At 38.8% G+C, this 22,547-nt stretch overlaps 1 pseudogene; it reads left to right on the top strand.

The window, feature by feature from the left end:
* LOC132004955 (elongation factor 1-alpha 1-like) overlaps positions 1 to 21,190 on the top strand; it is a 55,080-nt pseudogene extending 33,890 nt beyond the window's left edge.
* Positions 21,191 to 22,547: the final 1,357 nt, after the last annotated feature.

The raw sequence follows: 22,547 nt of genomic DNA, 5'->3' as shown, positions 1-22,547 counted from the left end.
TGGCTTGCCATGTTTCTATGGACAGGTCTGACGTTATTCTGATATTCCTCCCTCTGTACCTAGCTGCACTTAAGGTAATTTCTCTGAATTTATGAATTATGAATTTCAAAATTACATGTCTGGAGTTCTTTTTACCCTCATTGATCTTGGGGATATCCTCTCTGCCTCTAGGACAAAAACACTTGTTCCATTCTCCAGATTAGGGAAATTCTCATTAGGATTTGCTCAATTTATCTTCTAGTCCTCTATCTCTCTCCACCCCTTCAGGGATCCCAATAATTCTGACATTGGAATTTTTCATGGTGTCACTTATTTGTCTAATTCTATTTTCATGGATTCTAAGCTGTTTGTTCCAGACCTCCTTCTGGTCCTTCTTTTCTATCAGTTTGTCTTCCATATCACTAATTTGATCTTCTGCTTCATTTACCCTAGCTGTTAAGAGTATCTAGATTAGATTGGATCTCATTGATAGCATTTTTAAGTTCTTCCAGATCAGCTCTCACTTCCGCCCTTAGAGTTTCTATGTTGCCACTAATGGTTTTCTCCAACCTAGCCATTGTCTGGATAACTGTTACCCTGAATTCTATTTCTGACATCTTTCTTATGTCCATATCCAATAGTTCTGTCGCAAAGGTCACAGTCTCTGAATTTTTCCTCTATTGGAGGTTTCTTTTAGTCATTCTGGTGAGAGGTGGTTGAGGGAATGTATGGAGTCCAAAATATTGACCACAATACAAGCAAGATAGACCTGCTTTAATAGGGACTTCAGGGTTCTTTGCCTCTTTTTCTTTCATCCGGTCTTCTAAGGGGAGGGGACTGCCAGGTGCTGTTACTCAGGCAACCCTGTTTAGGTAGAATTGCCTTGCCACCTGTGATGGGGGATAGGCTCAGTGAAAACTGGTTTTGGGGGGCTTTTGTTTTCTGGCAGCTTTCCCTGGTGGGTTTCTGTGTCCCTTCCAAGAGTCAGAGCAGATGTGACTGTGTCCGAACTTCTGAGCAGAGAGATCACAGAGTTACCCAGAAAGCCTTCTAAGTTACACTGACTCCATTTTTGTCTGTGCTACTGAAAAGTGTAGTGATCTGACTTGTGCATCTCACAGAAGCACTCCCAGCCCTCACTTCTAGGTCCAGACACGTCTCTGCCTATTGTGCTTCTGAAACTGCCAGCTGCCCCCAGTTCACACGTGTGCCCCCACAGCCCCAGGTCTCAGCCTGGAACCCTGCCCTAAATTCCTTTCCCCACGGCTACTGGTCTGTGAGTCTGTGTCCGGCTCCTAGTGTGGGATGCTTTTGCACCTCTGTGTTATGTCACCTTCCCAGTGCCAGTGCTTATGGCTTCTCCCTCTCCTTCCATTTATCTTTGGATATCTGCCTTCAGAATTATGACTCCCTGCTTCATACTTCAAAAACTGTCTTCAGAGGTATTCTGTTGGTATACATCCAGATATATCTTCTTATATCTCAGGCTGATTTTTGTGGGTGTTCAGGGTGGTCTAGCAGATATCTAGCTCAATTCAGGGGACTGGTTGAAATAGGGTCCCCTACTCCTCTGCCATCTTGGCCCCCTCCTGCTTTTTGCATTTGGACTTTAATGCAGGGGTTTAATTAAATGGTAAACCATTTCATTCAGGAACCTCTATATCTGTGTCTTTAGGTATCTTTTCTTGAGGTAGTCAGATACCCCAGAGAAGGATCTTTCAATTTTCTAAGAGTATAATCATGGTGACCAGTTTTTTGAGGGTGCAAGAAAGAAAGAATGCTTAGGTCCTTAATATTTAGAATGCTAACTCATATACTTCTCCTGTTTTCTTTATTGAAACTCAACTTGAACTGTGTGTGTATGTGCGTGTGTGTGTGCGCACGCACACATGTGTGTGTGTGTGTGTGTGTATGTGCTTTATGTTAGGAACATTGGGGTCTTTCTTCTTTCTTTCTTTCTTTCTTTCTTTTTTAACATCTGGAGCAAAGGACATGGCTTTTGTACTGCTCTCTCCTTGGTGACAAGAAAAATATTCTTAGTAGGTTCTGAGCTGAAAATTGATCTCTTAATAATGATCTGGTTATTCTCCATGAACACCCATAAATCTCTTCTACTCCATTTCTTTTCTCTGCTTTGTGCCCTGGACTCTAACCCCTGTCAATATCATTACCTGGGATTCCCCTTACCTCTGGTTTCTGGTTATATTTGGCCAATGGGAGGTATCAGCAAAGAACCAGAGTGTAGAATGAAGAGAGGTAAGAAACATATAATGTCCTTGCTTCCTTCTTGCTCAATGTCATGTCTCTGGCAGCAGCTGTGCCCTTCCATATCTCTAGATTCTTCTGGACAGCCCCTTCACCATGGCTCCTAATGTCAGGTAACATCAGTTTTCCTCCTTTGCCTCTACAGCCTTAGGTCTGGTAACAGCTCCCAGTTCCTTTTAGTCTCTGTTTCCCTCAATCTTTCTTGTTTATTTTCTTAATCAAAAGAAAACAGTAACTTCACAAATGGTCATTTCTCCATTGGGGACTTTGGGATAAATTATTTACTGTTGAGAAAATGACCCATGTAGTTATTTTTTTGTCTATCACTACCATTCACAGCCCTCTCATCTCTGAACTTGTGCAGATCAAGTGAGTTACTCTTTGTAGCAAATACTGTACCTGATGGAAAGGGATCACACTTTCACACAGAGGATCAGATGAAGGAATCAGCTTTCTAAATTTCCTGGAGTTCTAGATAATTTAGATGTAATCCCTGCTGTCTAAACCATGTTATAAAAATTCTTTCTTCTATAGCAGACATTTCCTTCTTCTGGGGTCTCTTGATTTTCACTAAGGAAATCAACGGGTTTGTCCAGTTGTGTAGATTTAAATAAAAATGTTAAAGAGATTGGATTTACTGGAAATGTGCACCAAAATAATTCTGTAAATTTCTTTCTATAATAAAATCCCTGATCTCAGCTTATCTTTGTTGTTACTTGCTCTTCATCTAAGAGTTTCCTGAATAGGACCATTTCTCAGGAGGGATTCTTCTGTTTAGAGACCCCATTTCCCTAAAATTTCCCTAGTGCTGCTGAGATTGGTGAGCTTGCTTTCCTCTTGGGAAAAACAGTCAGTTGGGGTGGAGGGGAGTCATGAGGATTAGGGCTATAGAAAGTTAACATTCTCTTTACATTCAGGAAGATGGACAGGAGGAAAGATATAGTTTCAAAAAATAATTAGAGGTAGTTTTGGTGAAGCATAGTTTCTCATTACTGTGCCTGCCAGCCTTTTGGTAATCATACTGCTTCTTCTTGTCTTGGGTGCTCTTTGTCTCTTGGCTTTCAAGTCTGAACCATTCCCATCTTCCCACCATACTTCGCTAGGGCTAATTTGTTCTTATACCAAACACAAGCTGAGATGCGGTATTTCATTTAAGAAAAAAATCCCAGGAGCATTTGGCTTCTGTTTATTTTAAGTCCAATCTCTTGAACTTCTTTAAATCTCCTACTCCCCTTTAAGTAGCACCAAGTTTACATTCAAGCCCTGTTCCTACAGGCTGGTTCTTATGTTCCATCCTGTCGGCCAAACTCCCTTCGCCTATGCCCAACTACACTTCCACCTCTTCCAGAAAACCCTCCATAATCTTTCTAGCTCTAAATGTTTCTTCCTCACTCTGATTTTTTTTTTTAAAGATTTGTGCATTTTTGAGAGAGAGAGAGAGAGAGTGTGTGTGAGCTGGGGGACTGAGAGAGAGAGAGGGAGAGGATCTTAAGCAGGTTTTATACCCAGTGCAGAGCTCAACAGGGCTTGATCTCTTGACCCTGAGATCATAACCTGAGTTGAAATCAAGAGTTTAATGCTTAACTCACTGAACCACCCAGGTGCCCTTCTGATCTTTTCTAACACTTTGATTTTTTTCCTTAGGTGTCAAATTGTGTAGCTAAAACTCTGTCATATTATTTTTCTTTATTTATATGTAAACGTTTTATATTTTTGCTAATTATAAACTCTTAGCAGGTGAAGACCATGTGTCTCCCTTCTTTTGTAAATTATATAACACCTAGCATAGTGCCAGACAAATAGCTTGGTGCTTGGTTGTTGACTCAAGAGTTAACCTGTTTATTAGTAGGATCTCTGCTCCATTTTTCTAGAAAATCTAAGTATGTATACAAAAAGTTAAAAAAAAAGTATAAAAATTTCCTAGACTGTGTTTGATATAAAACGTTTGATGCAGTGTGAACTATACATGGATGGAAACACCTGGGGGCAATAACTTAGGCATTTCTTCATTCTTGGGCTTACCTGCTGTATGGTAAAACCTAATATTTAGACAATTTTTTTACAGTGTTATTTAAGTGAAAATGAAACCATTATGAGAAACACAAATAAAGCTCTTCAGATGCTTGGAGGTAAACAAACAAACAAACAAACACACAAACAAAAAGCTAGAGTGAATGGACAGTTATGGGGGGGAGAAGCAAAGTACATATATGTCTGGATTGAGACTCTCTAGTTTGACAGAGGAACAACTCCATGCCAGCACCTAGTGGGTTGTAACAAGCTTGCTCTGCCAATATTTTATTTGCTTCCAAAATATAGAGCTATTCAGAGCATTTTGACTTGTTCTGAACTTCAGAAAGTGAAGGCCCAGCATCGATGTATGTGCTGACCCTGACTTGGGGAAATGCCTGGAGGACCCTCTTCCTCATGCTGCAAATACTTAGGTTACTTACAAATCCTTTTAATCACACAAATTATAACCATAAAGAATTATCTCTTGTACTGTGTTCTACAGAGGGATCAGCCTCCAGTGAATTGCAGTTAATCAAACCTACAGGAAAAAGAACGTACCCAAGAGCTTAATTAAATATGGAATTGGGTGAGAATCTGTTTTCTTATGGTATTAGTTTAATTCCAGAAAAGAAAAAATGAGATGGCAGTGTTCTACTTAAAGTGAACAATTCGGAACCAAACATAATTTAACACTGATCATAACAATCTCTTACCCACAGACCACATTTTAAGAAAGGACAAAGTACTTTCACACCCATTATATAATTTATTTCTGTCAATAACCTTCATAACAGAATAAATATTAAGAAATTTTTATTTTATATATATATATATATTATTATAAAAGCAATGTATTTGCCTACAAGAAAATGTATAAAATAGGAGAAAGGGTAAATAAAATAGCATTTCATTATTTTCATTTAGTTTTTAAAAATTTAATGTTTCTTATTATATTATAATCATTTGAATCTTACTTTCTTTTTTTCAAGATTTTATGTATTTGAGACAGAGAGGGAACATTAGTTGGTGGGGAGAGACAGGGGGAGAGGGAGAAGCAGACTCTCTGTTCAGTTAGATTTCAATTATACTTCAAAAAAAGGGAGAAAGAATGTAATTCCTCTGAGGCTGATTTGGTGCTTGATCCCAGGATCCTGAGATCATGACCTGAGCCCAAGGCAGATGCTTAACCAAGTGAGCCACTCAGAAACCCCAGAATCTTGTTTTCTTAACGTAATGTGGTCACATAAGCATTTGCTTGTGTTTTTCTATACTCTCTGTAGTCATAACTTATGTACTTATATTTTACTCTACATTTTGTTCATTTCCAATTTTTCTGTTATACTAAACAATATCAAGAAGAAAATTTTTGTAGACATAATTTTGGTATTTAAATTTTTTTACCCCATGGCTGAATTCCTAGAAATGGAAATTGGGCAAAAGGAATGAACATTTCTAGTGACTTTTGATTTTTATTATCAAATTGTTTCTCGAAGGGTTGTGCAGGCAGCATACATACTGGTTTGTATGTACCAATTCTCTGCATGCTTACCAGAAATTTAAAAAATGATTAAAAAAATATTTTATCTATTTATTTGAGAAGGAGAGAGAGCACATGCATGAACAGGGGAGGACGAGGAGAGGGAGACGAAGAAGCAGACTCTTTGCTGAGCACAGTTCCAATGCAGGGTTTTATCTCAAGACCCTGAGATCATGACATGAGCCAAAGTTGGACAATTAACTGGCTGAGGTGCCCCAGGAAATGCGATTTTTTTAGAAATTACTAATTTAATACAGAAAAATGATTTTTCATTTTGATTCTCATTTAAAGTCTTATTACTTAATTTTTCCTTTATGTTTACTTTCTAGTTACATTTGACAGGACAGTGTCTTGCCTGTGGTGGCACAGCTGGAGAGTGGGATCCTGACTCTCCCTCCAGACTTGTGCAAGTTAAGGATTAGACCCCACTCTGCCACCATCTCACTTTGGGGAGTCTCATTTCCTTGAGCCTCATTCTTTCCATCTGCATAATGAAGTACTCAGACTGGAATCAGTAGTTTTAATTTTAAAGTATAATTAAGTTGAAGAAAATTTTCTTCCAATGAATCTTGTGCTAAACTCTTGTGCTAAAACTCAAGCCCCTAGAGGGGCTCTTGGATGGTTAAGTTGCTTAAAACATCTGCCTTTGGCTCAGCTCATGATCTCAGGATCCTGGGATTGGGCCCCACATCAAATTCCCCGCTCAGCAGGGAGTCTGCTTCTCTCTCTGCCCCTTCGTCCTACTCATGCTGTCTCCCTCTCAAATAAATATTTACTTATTTATTTTATTTATTTATTTGAGAGAGAGATAGACAGAGAGAAAACAAGCAGGGGGAGGGACAGAGGCAGAAGGAGAAGCAGACTCCTGCTGAGCAGGGAGCCCAATGTGGAACTTGATCCCAGGACTCTGGGATCATGACCTGGGCTGAAGGCAGGTGTTTAACCAACTGAGCCATCCAGGCACCCTAAATAATTTGTTATGTACTTATTAGATTTTATTCATTTATGTGAGACAGAGAGAGCGAGGGCACAAGATCGGGAGCAGAGGGAGAAGCAGGGTCCCCACTGAGCAGGGACCCCAATTCATGACTCGATCCCAGGACCCCAGGATCATGACCTGAGCAGAAGGCAATTACTTCACCAACTGACCCACCCAGGTACTCCTGAAATCTAAAAAAAGAAAAAGTTAAATAAAACCTTTAACCTAGAAACTGCTAAGGCAAAGCTATTCTGAGTTGGCCTGGTGAGAGGATTGTAGGTCAAGGTAACCTCCTTCTCCCTCAGAATCTCAACAGGTCATTTTATTTTGCTTTCTGAGAAACACAGATGTCACTAGCACAGTGATTTTCCTTTTTTTTTTCTTATTTTCAGTTTTATTGAGGTATAATTGAAATCTAGCACTGTAAACATTTAAGGTGTAAAGCATAGGAATGTGATTTACATACATTGTGAAATGATCTAATTCTTTTCACGCACTGCTCCCTTTATCCCACTCAGCTTTGTTTTTCTGTAAACTAAAATGATATATTTAAAATTCATTTTCATCTCCCTTAGCTAGCTTGCCTATCATTGACTGATGGCTGGAAATTCCAGTTTTTGATGATAAAGGGTTCATGACATACTGAAAAGAAAACTGGATTTAGAGCAAAGACACTATTACCTATGCCCTCTTCCTGTTACTTATAGCCTTTCTGTTGGTTTCTCCATCTAAAATAAAAAGAATTATCTCTGATTCTCTAACTTTGTAGAGTTGTTGGGGGGTGGGGGATCACTAGATGTTAAAACTGTGTGTGTGTGTTCCTCTTTTCTCTTTCCAGAAACATAGTAGGTCAACTTCCCTGTCTCTTTTGAAGCTGGGCATAACCATGTGCTTTACTAACCAATGATATGTCTGTGGAAGTGATACATGTCATTTCTAAGTGGAAATTTTCTAAGAGTCAGTGCACAATTCATTACATTCCTTCCTCCTTGCCGCAGTGACTGTGGAAGCACATTTAAAAATCACCTCCTGGTCAGCCTGGGTTTAAGAGTGAAGATTATGAGCGGAGACCTTGGCAGAACCAAACTGTCCTAGAGATTAATAAAACAAATAAATAAATAAAGGCTCATGGTGTTAAGGCCTGAGATATTAAGTTTGTTATTACAGCAAGACCTAGACCATCCTAATTAGTACAGTGTTGTCCGGTGACAACAAACATCATCCACATTATCCATGAAACTTCTTCCTCATTTCTAGAGTTGCTGAAGCCCATACCCCTGGAAACCTAGTAAGAATATTTCCCTGAAGACTAGTTTTGAACTGTAGAGTTCAAAGCACATTTAGCAATCACCCAAGATTTGTAAAAGCTTTTCTCTTGCAAGTTGAAGCCAAGAAGGATAGTGAAACAAAACATTGGCCAGATCCTGATGTTCCTCTCCCTCCCCAGATATGGGATCTTTAGGAACTTAAAGAATGAATGACTGTGTTTTGTTTTTTTCTTCTACAGAAATTCAAGATATCTAATCTCTTGCTAATCCTCTTATTCTCCCAGTGAATTCAAGAAATCAGTGAGTGAAGCACTGCACAGCACATGGTTGTGAGAGCGATATGTTAGAAAAGAAGCTGCTTGTGAAGATTTCACCTAAGCTTTATCTCAATACAGTTGCCATAATAGAGATAAGGAATAAATTCATCTTGACCTTGTAAATCTTGAAGGTGATGCTTTGTAGAAATTACAGAGGTGAGAATTACCTGGTACACATAACCCTAAAGTGTGGCTGGCTCTTTAGCCAACACCAAGGGATCCTGCATAACTCACTGTGCCTTCTGGACCTCAGGTCCTTCACCTGTAAAATAAAGGCTCTAAACCCTGACCTAGTGCCCAAGGATGAAATGAGATAATACATAGAAGATAGCTTCACAAAATAAAGGGTGATTTTGTAATGTTTTGTTACTAACTGAAATTTCTATTCTACTTATTTGGAAGCTTTGTTACTCAGACTCTTTAAGTTGCAGGTGACAGGAAGCTCTTTCAAAATGTCTTAAATTACTATAAAAAATTTAAGAGAAAGCATGAGAAGGAATTTGATTGCAAAGGTAATTGAGAACTCGAGGGCTCTGACCTGCCTGGTTGTTTCCCTCTCCTGTGCTTCCTTCAAGGGAAGCTTCTCTCCACATGGTGACCTCTGCAATCTCCAATTAAAGTAAAGGGAGTGCTTCTTGGGACATAAGCCCCTGCACTTAGCTGCATTTGGTGTGACTTGGCTTTGTTTGGGTCGCATGTTCATCCCTGGATGTGAGAGGGGAGGAGAGTCCATTCACATGGGGAGAGGTGTTCCTCAAAAAGAAAACTGAAGTGTTGTAACAAGGCTGGATCACCCAAACCAGTGGATGCCCACTGCAGGAGGTGAAAATATCCTTTAACCTTCCCTCTTGGGTTCAGAACTCGGAGACAGACTGCTACCCCAGCAGCCTCAGTGTTGGGGCATGATGTAAGCACTTATTGACAATTTAGCTCTTAGCCTTCTTTGAAGTGAGGAAGCAAGTTTATTAGAGGTGGAAAGGACATTTACCATGGTTGCATTTTCACTATGTGCCAGGCACTGCTAAGCACTATACATCTTCCCATGCATTCTCTTATTTTCTCTACTCTGCACCTGTAAGGAGTCAATACTAAGGACACCCTCAATTTGCAAGTGAGGGTCTAGACTCAGAAACATTAAGGACACCCAGATAGTAATGACAGAGCCAAAATCAGTGACCTGAACATTACCCACTGCTGCATGCTCAGCTTCTGCAACAACTTTGGTTCAAGGTTTATGACAATAATAATGATCCTGGCTCTTGGCTGAGGATGTGACAGGCTTGATGGTTATTTTATTTTATTAATTTTTATTTAAATTTGACTTAGTTAACATGTAGTGCAATATTGGTTTCAGGAGTCGAGTTCAGTGATTTATCACTTACATACAACACCAGGTGCTCATCATAACAGGTGTTCTTCTTGATCCCCATCCCCCATCCCCCACCCATCTCCCTTCTACTCCCCTCAGTTTGTTCTCTATCATTAGGAGTCTCCTATGGTTTATTTCCCTCCCTCCCATATGCTCATCTGTTTTGTTTCCTTTTCCCCCCATTAATAGAATTTTATTGGAACACAGCTATACACATTCATTTGCATGTCAACTATGGCTGCTTTCGTGCTACAATGGTAGAGGTGAGTCATTGCAGCAGAGACTGCGTGACCAGTAAAACCTACCATGTTTACAAAAAACGTTTGCTGGTTGTTGCTATAAAAATCATACTTTGAATTGGATAACATACTCTATCTCTAACATGTCTATTCTTCAATGATAGCTCTTACCTAAGTTAAGACTGTTAATGGGACTTGGTCAGAGTCTCTTTTCCTTATTGTTACAATGCTGGACATCTTTATCAGTGAAGGATGGATTCTAGCATATCTTCTTTTAATCCAACTCCAGAAATTCCTTGAGGTATTTAGAATATGAATGACATCCTCCTTTATTTTGGCTTCAATGTACATTTTTGCCCATTTTAAATTCCTTCCCCTATGTTAATAGCAGTTTGGAAGATCTAGAACTTTACTCAAATTGCCTTCTTAGTCCAACTCATGGCTATTTATGTTGCCATTTATTTTTTTAAAAATTTTTAAATTTAAATTTTAGTTAGTTAACATACAGTTCACTATTGGCTTCTGCAGTAGAATTCAGTGATTCTTCGCTTACATACAATAGCAGTGTTCATCACAATAAGTGCCCTCTTTAATACCCATCATTCATCTAACCCATTACCCACCTACCTCCCTCCATCAACTCTGTTTTCCATTGTTGAATTTCTTATGGCTTATTTCCTTTTCTATTTTTCCTCTTCCCATATGTTCATGTTTGTTTCTTAAATTGCACACGAGTGAAATCATATGGTATTTGTCTTTCTCTGACTGAATTATTTTGCTTAACGCAATGCACTCTTAGCTCCATCCATTTTGATCTGAAGGGCATGTGCACCCAAATGTTTATAGCAGCAATGTCCACAATATCTAAATTATGGAAAGAGCCTAGAATTTTCATTCTTCTTTCTAACTATATATATATACATACATATCTCTACCACTTGTTCTTTTTCTATTTATCAGTTAATGGACATTTGGAATCTCTCCATTGTTTGGCTATTGTTGGCTATTGTTGATAATGTTGCTATAAACATTGGGATGTCTGTGTCCCTTCAAATCTGTATTTTGTATCTTTTGTGTAAATAACTAGTAGTATAGTTGCTGGGTCATAGGATAATTCTATTTTTAACTTTCTGAGGGACCTCTGTACTGTTCTCCAGAGTGGCTGTACCAGTTTATATCCCACCAGTAGTTTAAGAGGGATTCCTTTACCAACATCTGTTATTTCTTTGTTGTTAATTTGAGGCATTCTGAGAGCTCTGAGGTGGTATCTCATTGTGGTTTTGATTTGTTGAGCATCTTTTCATGTGTTTGTAAGCCATCTGGTTGTCTTCTTTGGAAAAGTGTCTATTCATGTCATCTGTCCACTTCTTAACTGGATCATTTCTTTTGTAGGTGTTGATTTTGATGAGTTCTTTATAGATTTTGGATACTAATCATTTATCAGATATGTCATTTGCAAATATCTTTTCCATTCCATAGGCTGCCTTTTAGTTTTTTGATTGGTTCCTATATTGTGCAAAAGCTTTTTTTCTTCCTGAAGTCAGAATTTGTATTTTAAAATACAAATTTTTAAAAGTTAACATATATATTATTTGTTTCAGGAGCACAGGTCTGTTATTCATCAGTCTTACACAATTCACAGCACTCGTCATAGCACATACCCTTCCCAATGTCCATTACCCCCCCACCCCATCCTTATTACCTCCCTCCCCTCCAGCAACGCAGTTGATTTCCTGAGATTAAGAGTGTCTTAAAGTTTGTCTCCCTCTCTGGTTTCATCTTGTTTCATTTTTCCCTCACTTCCCCTATGATCCTCTGTCTTGTTTCTCAAATTCCTCATATCTGTGGGATCATACGATAATTCTTTCTCTAATTGACTTATTTCACTTATCATAATAGCCTCTAGTTCCATCCACATGATTGCAAATGGCAAGATTTCATTTTTTTGATGGCTGCATTATACACACAAACACACACACACACTCACATATATATACATACATACGCACCACATCTTCCTCATCCATTCATTTGTTAATGGAATTCTAGGCTCTTTCCATAGTTTAGATATTGTGGACATTGCTGCTATAAACATTTGGGTGCACATGCCCTTCAGACCAAAACATTTATTTCTTTAGGGTAAATGCCAAGAAGGGCAATTGCTGGGTCATAGGGTAGCTCTATTTTCAACTTTTTGAGGAACATTCCACACTGTTTTCCAGAGTGGCTGCAGCAGCTTGCATTCCCACCAACAGTGTAGGAGGGCTCACCTTTCTCCACATCCTTGCCAACACCTGTTATTTCCTGGCTGGTTAATTTTAGCCATTCTGACTGGTGTGAAGTGTTATCTCACTGTGGTTTTGATTTATATTTCCCTGATGTTGAGTGATATGAACATTTTTTCATGTTTCTGTTGGCTGTTTGGATATTTTCTATGCAGAAATGTCTGTTCATGTCTTCTGTCCATTTCTTGATTATTTGTTCCTCAGGTATTGAGTTTGATAAGTTCTTTATAGATTTTGGATACTAGCCTTTTATCTGATATGCCATTTGCAAATATCTTCTCCCATTCTGTCGGTTGTCTTTTGGTTTTGTTGACTGTTTCCATTGCTGTGCAAAAAAGCTTTTGATCTTGATGAAGGTCCATTAGTTCCTTTTTGCCTTTGCTTCCCTCACCTTTGACAATGTATCTAGGAAGAAATTGCTGTGGCTGAGGTCAAAGAAGTTAATGCCTTTGTTCTTCTCAAGGGTGCAAATGCTTTTTATCTTGATGAAGTCCCCATAGTTCATTTTTGCATTTCTTTCCATTGTTTCCAGTGACGTGTTTGTAAAAAGTTGCTATGACAGGTCATAGCATGACCTTCATTGCTATGAAGGTCAAAGAGGTTGCTGCCTGTGTTCTCCTCTAGGATTTTGATGGACTTCTGGTTCACATTTAGGTCTTTCATCAATTTTGAAGTAAGTTTTCTGTGTGGTATAAGAAAGTGGTTCGGTTTCATTGTTCTGCATGTGGCTGTCAGTTTTCCCACCACCATTTGTTGAGGAGAATTTTCCCAGTGAATATTCTTTCCTGCTTTGTGGAAGAGTACTTGACCATATAGTTGTGAGTCCATTTGCAGGTTTTCTCTTGTTTTCCAATAATCTGAATATCTGTTTATGTGACAGCACAATACTATCTTAACAACTACAGCTTTTTAATATAGCTTCAAATCTGGAATTGAGATACCTCCAGGTTTGTTTTTCTTTTTCAGGATTGTTTTTAGCTATTTAGGGCCTTTTCTGGTTCCATACAAATTTTAGGATGGTTTGTTCTAGATCTGTGAAAAATGCTGGTGTTCTTATGATAGGAATTGAATTAAATGTGTAGATTGCTGCTATAAACATTGAGGTACAGATGGCCCTTCTTTTCACCCCATCTGTATCTTTGGGGTAAATACCCAGTAGTGCAATGGCAGCATCATAGGGAAGCTCTCTTTTTAATATCTTGAGGAATCTCCACACTGTTCTCCAAAGTGGCTGCACCAACTTGCATTCCCACCGACAGTGGAAGAGGATTCCCCTTTCTCCACATCCCCTCCAACACATGTTGTTCCCTGTCTTGCTAATTTTGGCCATTCTAACTGGTATAAGGTGATATCTCAGTGTGTTTTTTTTTTTTTTAAAGATTTTATTTATTTGACAGAGAGAGATCACAAGTAGGCAGAGAGGCAGGCAGAGAGAGAAAGGGGGAAGCAGGCTTTCCGTGGAGCAGAGAGCCTGACGTGGGGCTCGATCCCAGGACCCTGGGATCATGACCTGAGCCGAAGGCAGAGGCTTTAACCCACTGAGCCACCCAGGTGCCCCCTCAGTGTGGTTTTAATTTGAATCTTCCTGATGGCTAGTGATGATGAACATTTTTTCATGTGTCTGATAGCCATTTGTATGTTTTCATTGGAGAAGTGTCTGTTCATATCTTCTGCCCATTTTTTTATATGGTTATCTGTTTTGTGCGTGTTGAGTTTGAGGAGTTCTTGATAAATCCTGGATATCAATTTTTTGTCTGTATTGTCATTTGCAAATATCTTCTCCCATTCCGTGGGTTGCCTCTTTGTTTTCTTGACTGTTTCCTTTGCTGTGCAGAAGCTTTTGATTTTGATAAAGTCCCAAAAGTTTATTTTCGCTTTTGTTTCCTTTGTCTTTGGAGACATATCTTGAAAGAAGTTGCTGTGGCTGATATCGAAGAGATTACTGCCTATGTTCTCCTCTAGAATTCTGATGGATTCCTGTCTCACACTGAGGTCTGTTATCCATTTTGAGTTTATCTTTGTGTATGGTGTAAGAGAATGGTCGAGTTTCATTCTTCTACATATAGCTGCCCAGTTTCCCCAGCAACATTTATTGAAGAGACTGTCTTTTTTCCACTGTATATTTTTTCCTGTTTTGTCGAAGATTATTTGACTATCGAGTTGAGCAATGGCCATGGTCGCCAAACTGTGGAAAGAACCAAGATGCCCTTCAACGGATGAATGGATAAGGAAGATGTGGTCCATATACACTATGGAGTATTATGCCTCCATCAGAAAGGATGAATACCCAACTTTTGTAGCAACATGGATGGGACTGGAAGAGATTATGCTGAGTGAAGTAAGTCAAGCAGAGAGAGTCAATTATCATATGGTTTCACTTATTTGTGGAGCCTAACAAATAGCATGGAGGACATGGGAAGTTAGAGAGGAGAAGGGAGTTGGGGGAAATTGGAAGGGGAGGTGAACCATGAAAGACTATGGACTCTGAAAAACAATCTGAGAGGTTTGAAGTGGCGGGAGGATGGGAGGTTGGGGGAACCAGGTGGTGGGTATTAGAGAGGGCACGGATTGCATGAAGCATTGGGTGTGGTGCAAAAATAATGAATACTGTTATGCTGAAAATAATTAATTAATTAATTAATTAATTAAAAAATAAAACGTCTTAAAAAATGTGTAGATTGCTTTGGGTAGTATAGATATTTTAACAATAGTTGTCCTTCCAATCCATGAACATAAAATGTCTATCCATTTCCTATGTCCTCTTCAGATTCCTTCATAGTTTTTAGAGTACAGATTTTTCACCTCTTTCATTAGTTTTATTCCTAGGTATCTATGTTATGGTTTTTTATGAAATTACAGATAGGACCAATTCCTTGATTTCTTGTTCTGCTGCCTCATTATTGGTGTATAGAAATGCAACAGATTTCTTCACACTGATTTTATATCCTGTGACTGCTGAATTCTCTTATTCTAGCAATTTTCTGGTGGAGCTTTGTGAGGTTTTCTACATAGAGTATCTTGTGAAATAGTGAAAATTTGTCTTCTTTCTTGCTAACTTGGATGCCTTTTATGTTTCTTTGTTTGGTTGCTGAGGCTAAGACTTCCAGTACTATGTTAAATAGTGATGGTGAGAGTGGATGTCCCTGTCTTGTTCCTGACCATTGGGTAAAGGTCTCAGTTTTCCCCCACTGAAGAGGATATTTGCTTATGATGTCGAGGTATTTTCCACCTATCCCTACTTTTTTGAGGATTTTTTTAAAAATCCAGAATGAATGATATATTTTGTCCGATGCTTTTTCTTTTTTTTTCCTTTTTCTGAATTAATTGATATCACATGGAGTTTCTCCTGAAATTTCTTTTTTTTAAAAATTTGTATTTGATTAACCACCACATTGTACCTCATTAGTTTCAAATGCTTTTTCTGTGTCTAGCGAGAGCTTTGTATGTTTCTTACCCTTTCTTTTATTAATGTGGTGTATCCCACTGATTGATTTGCAAATAGTGAAACACCCCTGCAGCCCAGGAATAAATTCCACTTGATCTTGATGAGGAACTCTTGTAATGTACTGTTGGATTTGATTTGCTAGTGTCTTGTTGAGAAGTTTTGCATCCATGTTGATCAAGGATATCAGCCTGTAATTCGCCTTTTTAGGGGGTATTTGTCTCGTTTTTGAATCAAAGTAGTGATGCTGGCCACATAGAATGAGTTTGGAAGATTTCCTTCTATTTCTATTTTCTTGCAAGAGTTGGAGAAGAATAAGTATTAACTCTTCTTTAAATGTCTGAGGGCACATATTGCATGAATCACTGGGTGTGGTATATAGACAGTGAATCTTGGAACACTGAAAAAATAAAATTAAATGGAAAAAAAAAAAGAAGCAGGCTTACATATCTTTCCCCATGTAAAATAATAATAATAATAATAAATGTCTGGTAGAATTCCTCTGAGATGCCATCTGGTCCAGGACTTTTGTTCACTGGGATATTTTTGATTACTGATTCAATTTCTTTTTTTGGTTGTGGAACTGTTCACATTTTCTATTTCTTCATGTTTCAGTTTTGGTAGTTTGTAGGTCTCTAGGAATTTGTTCAATTCTTCCAGACTTCCCAGTTCATTGACATATAATTTTTCTTAATATCCTCTTATAACTGTTTGTATTTCTGTGGTGTTGGTTGTGATCTCTCCTCTTTCATTCATGACTTTATGTATTTGGGTTCTTTCTCTTCTTTTTGATAAGTCTGGCTAGGACTTTAGCAATTTTAGTGATTCTTTCAATTTTGTCTATCTGTTCTACTGTGCTCTTTTGTTTATTTGTTCCTATATCATTTATTTCTGCTCTGTGCTTTATTATTTCCTTTCTTCTGGTGGCTTTCAGCTTATTTGCTGTTCCTTCTCTAGCTCCTTTAAGTATAAGGTTAGGTTGTGTGTTTGAGAGTTTTCTTGCTTCTTGAGGTACCCCTGTACTCAGTATACTTCCTTCTTAGGACTACCTTTGCTGCATCCCATAGGTTTTGGACTGTTGTGTTTTCATTTTCATTTGCTTCCATGTATTTTCTGGGTTTTTTCTTTAATTTCCTGGTTAACCCATTCATTCCTTAGTAGGATGTTCTTTAGCCTCCATGTATTCGTGGTCTTTCCAATTTTTTCTTTTGGTTCACTTCAAGATGCATAGCATTGTGGTCTGAAAATATGCATGGAATGAACTTGATCTTTCTGTACTTGTTGAGGGCTGACTTATGACCCAGTATGTGATCTGTTCTGGAGGCAGTGTCATGTGCACTCAAAAAGAATGTGTATCCTGCTGCTTTAGGAGGAAATGTTCTGAATACATCTGTTAAGTCTAACCCATCCAGTGTGTCATTCAAAGCCATTGTTTCCTTGTTGATTTTCTGCTTAGATGATCTGCCCATTGTTTTAAGTGCAGTTAAGGTCCCCTACTATTGTAGTTTCTTTATGTTTGTTATTAATTGAATTATATATTCAGGCACTAACAAGTTGGAGGCATAAATATTTACAATTATTAGGTCTTCTTGATGAATAAACCCCTTAATTATGACATAATGCCCTTCTTCATCTCTTTTTTTACAATTTGTAGGTTAAAATCTAGTTTGTCTGATATAAACATGGCTACTCCAGGTTTCTTATCACAGTCATTTACATGATAGATAGTTCTCTATCCCCTCACTTTCAATCTGCAAGTTTTTTTAGGTCTGAAATGAGTCTCTTGTAAGCAGCACATAGATGGTTCTTGTTTTTGTTTGTTTGTTTTTGTTGTCTTTAATCTATTCTGGTGCCCTGTGTCTTTTAATTTGAGCACTTAGTCCATCTAACATTCAGATTAGTTATTGGTAGATATGAATTTAGTGCCATTGTGTTTCCTGTAATGTTGGTGTTTCTGGTGATGTTCTCTGATCGTTCCTAGTCTGTTGTTTTTGTTCTTTTTTTCCCCTACCCAGAATCCCCTTCCATATTTCTTGCAGGGCTGGCTTAGTGGTCATGAATTTCTTTAGTTTTTTCTGTCTGGGAAAATCCTTCCATTCAGAATGACAACCTTGCTGGAGAAAGTATTCTTGGCTGCATATTTTTCCCATTCAGCATGTGGAATACATCTTGTTCCTCTCTTCTGGCCTGTCACGTTTCTGTGGACAAATCTGCTGTCCACAGCTTTTCCAACCTTAGCAGTCTTCCCTTGCAGGTTAAGGACATTTTCCCCTTTTCTGCTTTCAGGATTCTTTCCTTGTTTGTGTATTTTGTGAATCTGGTTATAGTATGTCTTGGTGATGGCTGGCTTTTGTTGAATTTAATGGGAGTTCTCTGTGCTTCTTGGGTTTCAGTGTGTTTCCTTCCCCAGATTAGGAAGGTTTTCAGCTATAATTTTCTCAGTTAAACCTGGTCCTTTCCCTTTCTTTTTTTCTCTGGCACTCATAGGATAGAATAGTTTTACACTTTAAGGAGTCATTTATTTCCCTAAGCACACATTTGTGATCTGATAACTTTTTACCTTTTTTTTTTTTTTTTTTTTGCAGCTTCATAATATTTTCCGTAATTTTATCTTCTCCTTCACTTATTTACTCTTCTGCTTGTCCATCCTTGTTGTCATTGCATCCATTCAATTTTGCATCTCGACTGTAGCACTTTTAATTTGGCCTGACTAGTTTTGTGTTCTTTTATCTCTACAGTAAGGGATTCTTTTGTGTCTTCTATGTTGTTTTTCAAGTTCAGCTATTATCCTTATAATTGTTGTTTTAAATTCTGGTCCAGACATGTTACTTATATCTGTATTGATTAAATCCCTGGGCATGACTTCTTCCTGTTCTTACTTTTGGGGTGAATTCATGTCATTTTGGAGGTCAAGAAATATACATTAAAAAGTAAATCATAAAAAATAAATTAAAAAAAGAAGTAAGGTAGATCCTATGTGTGTTTTGGTCCACTTGTTAAGAGAAGCTTGATCCAAAAAATAAATAACAAAAAATAAATAAGATGAAAAAACTTTTAAATTAAAAAAAATAAAATAAGAAATTACTTTTCTGTATTTCTCTCTGTCCCCCCTCCAACAAAGGAAGGTAGTTGTTTTGTTTGGGTTTTTTTCCCAGTGCTGCTGAAACTTTGCAGCTCTCTATGGTCAGTAGAGTTGGTATGGGTGAGGGGTTTATGTTCATATTCTGCAGATTGGGCCTGATTTTCTGATTCTCAGGTGGGCTTGCCCTAGTGGAGATGCACCTGCAGAGTGTGTGTGTGAGGGTGGGGCTTGGTGTAACAAACTCTGGTCTCCAATTGGTGCTGTTTGTCACTCTCATAGAATTAGGTCAGCACTGGTGAGTGAGGGGTGAAAATGGCTTTGTCCCACTCTCTTGTCTCTGGAGTGGGGAGCTCAAGCCTCCACTCCTCAGTAATACCTCACAGATGAGGAAATAATCACACATCCTGTGTTCCAGGGTTCTGTTAAATACCCAGCTTCATCCAGTCTGTGACTAAACTGTCTGCCTGCCAGGTGGATAGCACTCCTGTGTTTTATCTCAGGCGTGTCTATTTTTCAAAGCCTCAAACTTCAGAGTCTTCTGTATTGTGGACCCACACGGATCCTCTGAGGGTAGGGTCTCACTGACCTGTGGCTCATGCCAGTCTTTCCCAGGAATGATTGCATGACCATGCAGTGGCCTGGAGTTTATGGTTTATGCAGCACAATGCCAGTGCCAACATTTGCTGCTCTCAGCCAGTGTCTTTGTTCCTATCCTGGGGGCAGGTCAATGGCACCTGCCAGGTGTTTTGCCCCTGGAGAGTCCATGTCACCTCTACCAAGCTCACTCCAAGCAAGGGAACTATTTCAAATTTCCATGTGACTCATGATCCTCAGACCATGCTTCTTGCTCTTGAGTCTCTGCCCTCCTTCCCCACTGGAACCCACTCAGCTTGTCAGGTGCAACCTTCAAAACTTCAGAATCAGTCCTCTGCTGGTATTTCAATCCTCTTTTATTCCCCAGTCAATGGTTTTGAGGGAGAGTTTTCCTGTGCAATCTGCTGCACGTGTTTTCACTTTTTTTCTCTCTCTCTTTTTATCTCACTCTTCTCTTTGGAGGTCCCGGGTTCTTGCCTTCTGAATGCCCATGGTTCCTTTCTTCTCCAGATCTCTCCACAGTTCCCACCTTCTATGAGGTGGTCATTTTTTCTGCTTATAGACGTGCAGCTTTGTTCTTTCAGTCCTCAGATTTATTTCTTGGTTGTTAAGCAAGATTTGATATTTATCTAGCTATGTTCAAGGAAGAAGAGACAAGCTTAGGGTCACCCTACTCCTCCACCATCTTAACCCTCCTCCAACATTTATTTTAAATTAAGAATTTTTGGTGATTGAATGTCATTTATATTAAAATACTGTTTTTTTACATTTTAAAGTGAATTTAAAAAAGTGAATTAAACTGTTAACATTTAAAAAATTATAATTTGTTACAATTATTTCAGTATAAAAAGCTTTCTATGAAAATTGAGAATTTCTTTTTAAATTATACTGTAGTTTTTAAAATTATATATATATATATGTATATATATATCTGAAATTAAGATGTCTTGGGAAATCAGTACAATAATTTCCACTGGCCTAGAAATCCCAGTAACCTAGTATTATCCCAAGCTAGATGTGCTTTATTCTTGAAAATTCATGATGTACATTTGTGTTTAATACTTAGCTTTTGAAATACCAGTAGTCATAAATTGTTCAATTTTATTAAACTACTATTTTTTGAATTCATCTGATCATACATGAAACTGGAACCTCAATTAAAAACGGTTTAAGCACCTGGCATGCTGGTCACTTTTGCTTCAGTCAGTGTAACAACTGAAGTAAATAAAATCTGTTGAAATGTGCCATGAAGTTTTGAGTGAGGCTCTTCCTGGGGACAATGTGGGCTTCAATGTCAAGAATGTATCTGTTAAAGATGTTCCTTGTGGCAATGTGGCTGGTGACAGCAAAAATGACCCACCAATGGAAGCAGCTAACTTCATGACTTAGGTGATTATCCTGAGCCATGCAGGCCAAATCAGTGCTGGATATGCACCTGTGCTGGATTGTCACACAGCTTATATTGCTTGCAAGTTTGCTGAGCTGAGGAAAAGATAGATTGTAATTCTGGAAAAAAGCTGGAAGATGGTCCTAAGTTCTTGAAATCTGATGATGTTGCCATCATTCATATGGTTCCTGGCAAGCCTATATGTGTTGATAGCTTCTCTGACTATCCTCCTCTGGGCCATTTTGCTGTTCATGACATGAGACAGACAGTTGCTGTGGGTGTCATCAAAGCAGTGGACAAGAAGGCAGCTGGAGCTGGCAAGGTCACCAAGTCTGCCCAGAAAGCTAAGAAGGCTAAATGAATATTATCCCCAATACCTGCCACCCCAGTCTTAATGAGTGGTGGAAGAATGGTCTCAGAACTGTTTGTGTCAATTAGCCATTTAAGTTTAATAGTAAAAGACTAGTTAGTGATAACAATGCATTGTAAAACCTTCAGAAGGAAAGGAGAATGTTTTGTGGAACATTTTGTGCATGTGTGTGTGGCAGTTTTAAGTTATTAGTTTTTAAAATCAGTACTTTTCAATGGAAACAACTTGACCAAAAATCTGTCACAGAATTTTGAGATCCATTAAAACAGAAGTTTTATGAGAAAAAACAATGTTTAAGCAATACAGGAATTGTTATGTTAATGATAAAATAAAAAAAAATAAGGCAGTTACAGAATAATTCAGTGGCTCAACAATGGTTTCAAGAATACGAGCTTTTGATCCTGGAGGAGTCAAGATGGCAGAGAAGTAGCAGGTTGAGACTACTTCAGGTAGCAGGAGATCAGCTAGATAGCTTACCTAAAGATTGCAAAAACACACAAATCCAATGGGAGATTGAAGAGAAGAAGAACAACAATTCTAGAAACAGAAAATCAACCACTTTCTGAAAGGTAGGACTGGCAGAGAAGTGAATCCAAAGCGATGGGAAGATAGACTGTGGGGGAAGGGGCCAGCTCCTGGCAAATGGCAGAGCAACGGAGCACAAAATCAGGACTTTTAAAAGTCTGTTACACTGAGGGACATCGCTCCAGAGGCTAAACCAGGGTGAAGCCCATGTGGGGTCAGCGTGGCCTCAGGTCCTGCAGGGTCACAGAAGGATTGGGGGTGTCTGAGTGTCACAGAGCTTGCAGGTATTAGAACAGGGAAGCTGGCTACAGAGACAGAACCGAGGAGAGAGCTCTCAGCTCAGGGTTATCTTGAACCAGTGGCAGGCTTGGTGAGCTTGGAGTGTGGCGGGAGGCCAGGGAGATGGGGGTTATTGGGCGCTATTCTCTGAGGGCACCTGAGGAGTGGGGCCCCGAGCTCTCAGCTACTCTGCGCTGGAGACTGGGAGGCCGCCATTTTCATTTCCATTCTCCAGAACTCTACAGAAAGCATTCAGGGAACAAAAGCTCCTGAAAGCAAACTTGAGCTGATTACCCCCTGGTAAGGGCAGTGCAATTCCACCTGGGGCAAAGACACTTGGGAATCACTACAATAGTCCCCTCCCCGAGAAGTTCAAAAAGAAATCCAGCCAGGACCAAGTTAACTGACCAAGGAGTACAGGTTCAATACCAAGGAGAGCAGTGCAATTCCAGAGGAGGAGAAAGCAAAGCAAAAAACTCATGGCTTTCTCCCCATGATTCTTTAGTCTTGCAGTTAATTTAATTTTTTTTCTTTTTCAATATTTTTTTCCTTCCTCTGCTAAATTTTTTTTAACTTTTCCCCTTTTATTTTTTAACGTTTTTATAACTAGCTTATCT

The sequence above is a fragment of the Mustela nigripes genome, chromosome 17 (assembly GCF_022355385.1).
Source record: "Mustela nigripes isolate SB6536 chromosome 17, MUSNIG.SB6536, whole genome shotgun sequence".
NCBI classification, from domain to species: domain Eukaryota; kingdom Metazoa; phylum Chordata; class Mammalia; order Carnivora; family Mustelidae; genus Mustela; species Mustela nigripes.
This window is presented reverse-complemented; position numbering and strand designations above follow the sequence as displayed.